The sequence below is a fragment of the Mustela nigripes genome, chromosome 6 (assembly GCF_022355385.1).
Source record: "Mustela nigripes isolate SB6536 chromosome 6, MUSNIG.SB6536, whole genome shotgun sequence".
In the NCBI taxonomy this organism is placed as follows: domain Eukaryota; kingdom Metazoa; phylum Chordata; class Mammalia; order Carnivora; family Mustelidae; genus Mustela; species Mustela nigripes.
The window spans coordinates 54,313,807-54,319,846 of NC_081562.1; the positions used below are offsets into that span (position 1 = coordinate 54,313,807).

General features: G+C 37.0%; 1 pseudogene; it reads right to left on the bottom strand.

Annotated features, from left to right (window-relative positions):
* Nucleotides 1–1,683: 1,683 nt before the first annotated feature.
* On the bottom strand, nucleotides 1,684–2,408 carry LOC132020602 (ATP synthase subunit d, mitochondrial-like; annotated as a pseudogene).
* Between the last annotated feature and the right edge of the window lie 3,632 nt (nucleotides 2,409–6,040).

The window sequence follows — 6,040 nt, forward strand, 5'->3', positions numbered from 1 at the left end:
AGATTTGAGTGATTTATCACTTACCTCCAATGCCCAGGACTCATCACAGGTGCCCTCCATAATCCTCATCATCTATTCAATCCATGCCCCACCTGCCCACCTCCCCTAAAGCATCCTACAGTTTGTCTCTGTTCTTACCTTTCATTCTCTTATCATTATCTTTAGAAGATTTTGGAAGTTTAGAAAAGCAGAACTTTCCAATCTGATAAGGTATAATAATTTTTTAAATTCATGATTTCTGAAGGTTATTTTTCCTAAGAAATTATTTATTAACTTGAGATCAAAAATTTCTCTCCCATGCAGTCTTCTAGAAGCTATAAGTTTATATTGAATTCTAGATTCCATTTTTTTAATTTTTTAAAAACTTCTATCTAGTTAATGTACAGTGCAATACTGATTTCAAGAGTGCAATTCAGTGATTCATCACGCACATACAACAACTAGCACTCATCACAACAAGTGCCCTTTTCAATACCCAACACTGACATAACCCACACCCCTTACTTATCTCCCTCCATCCACCCTCACTTTGGTCTCTATCATTAGAGCCTCTCTTGATTTCTCTCTTTTTTTATTGGGTTTGCTTTCCCCCTTCCCATAGGATCATCTGTTTTGTTTCTTAAATTCAACATATCAGTGAAATCATATGGTGTTGTCTTTCTCTGACTGACTTATCTTGCTTACCATAATACACTCTAGCTCCATCCACATCATTGCAAATGGCAAGATTTCATTCTTTTGATAGCCGTGTAATATTCCCTTGTATCTATATACCACATTTTCTCTATCCATCCATGAGTGAATGGATATTTGGGCTCCTTCCATAATTTCACTATTGTTGTAATGCTATTATAAATATTGGGGTGCGTGTATTCTTTCAATCCATATTTTTGTATTCTTTGTGTAAATACCCGGTTGTGCAATTGCTAGGTTGCATGGTAGTTTTATTTTTAACTTTTTGAGGAAACCTCCATAATGTTTTGCAGAACGGCTGCACCAGTTCGCACTCCAACCAACAGTGCAAGAGGGTTGCTCTTCCCCACATTCTTGCAACACCTGTTTTTTTTTTCTTTTATTGTTAATTTTAGCCATCCTGACAGGTGTGAGGGGGATATCTCACCATGGCTATGATTTGTATTTCCTTGATGATGAGTGATGTTGAGCAACTTTTCATGTGTCTGTTGGCCATTGGGAAGTCTTCTGTGGAATAATGTCTGTTCATGCCTTCTGCCCATTTTTTGCCTGGATTATTTGTTTTTTGGTGTGGAATTTAATAAGCTCTTTATAAAAAAATTTTTATTTGTTTTATTTCCTTTTTGTGTTCCATAATTCATTGTCTATGCACTACACCCAGTGCTCCATGTGATATGTGTCCTGCATAATAGCCCCCACCAGGTTCACCCAACTTCCCACCACTCTTCCCTCCAAAATCCTCGGTTTGTTTCTCAGGGTTCTGTTCTTTATAGATTTTGGATACTAACCCTTTATCAGCTATGGCATTTGCAAATATCTTCTCCTCTTCCATAGACTGCCTTTTAGTTTTGTTGATTGTTTCCTTTGCTATGTGGAAGCTTCTTCTCTTAATGAAGTCCCAATCATGTTTTTTTGTTTGTTTTTTGTTTTTTTTTCCATATCCATTATTTTTAATGTCCAGTGTTTATAATACAAGGGCCAGAGCTTTCTCCACCTCAAGTTTATAAGTTTTCAATTGACTTGTGAGGCCAATAGGGATACTTCTTCTTGTCTAATTTGGTTTCTGGAAAGGCTTCATTCAGGTCCTCAATGGTCATCTGATCAAATGGAATTATGTTCCTTAGCTTCTCCAGCTATTTTTCATATTCCACAATCCTGGCCTTTGAGAGAGACAAAAACTCAGCACAACTTTTCACATCTTCTTTTTCTTCAGCGTCCACCTAAACAGTGTATTTATCCTCTGGCACAGGAATCTTCAGGGCATTGAACTTCTTCTCAAAGTCATCTACCAAGCCAGCCTTCACCATATTGGCCTTGTAGTAAGCCCAGTCAATAGCAGGGGGTTTCAGGGTGCCTGGGTGGCTCAGTGGGTTAAGCCGCTGCCTTCGGCTCAGGTCATGATCTCAGGGTTCTGATATCGAGTCCCGCATCGGGCTCTCTGCTCAGCAGGGAGCCTGCTTCCTCCTCTCTCTCTGCCTGCCTCTCTGCCTACTTGTGATCTCTCTGTGTCAAATAAATAAATAAAATCTTTAAAAAAAATAAATAAAAAAAATTTTAAAATAGCAGGAGGTTTCTCAGAGAGAGTAGCCAACTTGGAGGTTAAGTGTCTCATTCCAAGATTTCAGGGGATTAGCAATGGCCTTCTGGTTTTGGGGTACGATCTCCCCAAAAGATACCCAGTCAGTGGTTTTTAAAGCAAGTTTTTGCCCAGCCATCTTGAGATCCTTCACCGACCTTGGCTGCCCAGAGTCCCAATCATATGTTTTTGCTTTTGTTTCCCTTGCATCTGGTGAAATGTCCAATAAGGAGTTGCTGTGGCCAAAGTCAAAGAGGTTGCTGCCCATGTTCTCCTCTAAAGTTTTAATGGTTTCCTGTCTCACATTGAGGTCTTTCGTCCCCTTTGAATTTCCTTTTGTGTATGGTAGGAGAAAGTAGTCAAGTTTCATTCTTCTGCATGTTTGCTGTCCAGTTTTCCTAACACCATTTGGTGAAGAGATGATCTTTTTTCCATTGGAAACTCTTTCCTGCTTTGTCAAAGATTAATTGACCATATAGTTGTGGGTTCATTTCTTGGTTTTGTATTCTGTTCCATGGATCTCTATATCTGTTTTTATGCCAGTGTCATACTTGATGTAGTCTTAATGACTACTGCTTTGTAATATAGCTTGAAGTCCAGACTTGTGATGTCTCCAGTTTTGATTTGTTTTTCTTTTTTCTTTAATTCTATTATTTATTTTTTATATATAAATTTTTTAATTTATTTAATTTCAGCATAACAGTATCATTATTTTTTCACCACACCTAGTGCTCCATGCAATCCGTGCCCTCTATAATACCCACCACCTGGCACCCCGATCTCCTACCCCTCGCCCCTTCAAAACCCTCAGATTGTTTTTCAGAGTCCATAGTCTCTCATGGTTCACCTCCCTTTCCAATTTACCCCAACTCCCTTCTCTCTATCTCCCCATGTCCTCCATGCTATTTGTTATGCTCCACAAATAAGTGAAACCATATGATAATTGACTCTCTCTGCTTGACTTATTTCACTCAGCATAATCTCTTCCAGTCCCATCCATGTTGCTACAAAAGTTGGGTATTCATCCTTTCTGATGGAGGCATAATACTCCATAGTGTATATGGACCACATCTTCCTTATCCATTCGTCCGGTGAAGGGCATCTTGGTTCTTTCCACAGTTTGGTGACCGTGGCCATTGCTGCTATAAATATAGGGGTACAGATGGCCCTTCTTTTCACTACATCTATATCTTTGGGGTAAATACCCAGTAGTGCAATGGCAGGGTCATAGGGAAGTTCTATTTTTAATAGAGCTTCCAAAGAGGCTGCACCAACTTGCATTCCCACCAACAGTGTTTTTCTTTTTCAGAATTGATTTGGCTATTCATGGTCTTTTCTGGCTCCATACAAATTTAAGATTATTTGTTTTAGCTCTGTGAAAAAGGCTGGTGGTGTTTTGATAGGGATTGCATTAAATGTGTAGATTGCTTTGGGTAGTATAGATATTTTAACACTGTTAGTTCTTATAATCCATGAGCATGGAATGCTTTCCCATTTCCTTGTGTCCTCTTCAATTTCTTTCATAAGTGTTCTATAGTTTTCAGAGTACAGATCTTTTGCACCTTTGGTTAGGTTTATTCCTAGGTATCTCGTGGTTTTGGGTGCAATTGTAAATGGGATCAATTCATCAATTATTTTTTCCTGTTGCTTTGTTGTCCATGTATAGAATTGCACTAGATTTCTGTATGTTGATTTTATATTCTGCAACTTCGTTGAACTCATATATTAGTTCTAGCAACTTTTTGGTGCAAGCTTTAGGGTTTTCCATATAGAGTATCATGTTGTCTACAAAAAGTGAATGTTGGATTTCTTTGCTGATTTGGATGTCTTTTCTTTCTTTTTGCTGTCTGATTGCTGAGGCTAGGACTTCCAGTACTATGTCAAACAGTAATGGTGAGAGTGGACATTCTGTCTGGTTCCTGAACATAGGGGAAGAGCTCTCAGTTTTTCCCCATTGAAGATGATATTAGCTGTGGGTCTCTCATATAAGACTTTTATGATATTGAGGTATGTTCCATCTATCACTACTTTACTGAGGGTTCTTTTCAAGAATGGATGCTGTATTTTGTCAAATGCTTTTTCTGCATCTAATTAGAGGGTTATATGGTTCTTATCCTTTCTTTTATTAATGTGGTGTATCAAACTGATTGTGTTATGAAAACTGAAGCAGTCCTACAGTCCAAAATAAATCCTACTTAATTGTGGTGAATAATTCTTTGAATGAAGTGTTGAATTAAATTAGCAGTATCATGTTGAGAATTTTTCCATCCATGTCTATCAGGGATACTGATCTCTAATTATTCATTGGAGTCTTTCTTTGGTTTGGGGATCAAGGTAATGCTGGCTTTATAGTATGAGTTTGGAAGTTTCCTTCCATTTCTAATTTTTGGAACAATTTCAGAGGAATAGGTATTAACTCTTCTCAAAATGTCCAGTAGAATTTCCCTAGAAAGACATTTAGCCTTGAACTGTTGTTTGTTAGGGATATTTTTGATTACCAACTCAAATTCTTCACTAGTTATGAGTCTGTTCTAATTTTGTATATCTTCCTGTTTCCATTTTGGTAGTTTGTATGTTTGTAGTACTTTGTCCATTTCTTTCAGATAGCCTAATTTGTTGCTCAAAATAGTCTCTTATAATTGTTCGTACTTCTGTGTTATTGGTTGAGATCTTTCCCCTTTCATTCACGATTTTGTTTATTTGGATCCTTTTCTCTTTTCTTTTTGTTAAGTCTGACTAGGGGTTTATCAATTTTATTAATTCTTTCAAAGAACCTGCTGTTACTTTTGTTCATCTGTTCTACTGATTTTTATGTTTCTGTATCATTTATTTTTGCTCTAATATTTATTATTTCCTTTCTTCTACAGGATTTAGGCTTTATTCCTTGTTCTTTTTCTAGCTCCTTTAGGTGTAAGGTTAGGCTGGCATTTGAGACTTTTCTTGCTTCCTGAGGTAGGCCTCTGTATTGTAATATACTTCCCTCTTAGGACTGCCCTCACTACATTCTAAAGGTTTTGGAATGTCATGTTTTAATTTTCACTTGTTTCCATGTATTCTTTATTTCATCTCTAACTTCCTGTTTGACCCACTCATTCTTTGGTAGGAGGATGTTCTTTAAACTCCATGTTCTTTAAACTTCATTTGTGGTTTTTCCAAATTTTTTTCTTGTGATTGACTTCAAGTTTCATAGCGTGTCATCTAAAAACATGCATGGTATGATTTCAATATCTTTGTACCTGTTGAGGGCTAATTTATGACACAGTATGTGGTCTATTCTGGAGAATGTCTCATGTGCACTCAAAAAGAATGTGTGTTCTGCTACTTTAGGATAAAATGTTCTCAATATACATGTTAAGTCCATCTGGTCCAATGTGTATCATTCAAAGTCATTGTTTCCTTGTTGATTTTCTGCTTAGATAATCTGTCCATTGATGTAAGTGGGGTGTTAAAGTCCCCTCCTATCATTATATTATTATCAATCAGTTTCTTTAATTTTGTTATTAATTTATTTTTATATTTTTGTGCTCCCAAGTCGGGGGCATAAATATTTAAAATCTTTGGATCTTCTTAAGGGATAGATCCCTTAATTATGAGAGAACGTTTTTCACCTCTCATTACAGTTTGTTTTTAAAATCTATTTTTTGATATAAGTACACTGGCCTTCTTTTGACATCCATTAGCATGATAGATGGTTCTCCAAACTCTCATTTTCAATCTGCAGGTGTGTTTAGGTCTAAAGTGACTCTCTTGTGGGGTGCTTAACTGGCTTAG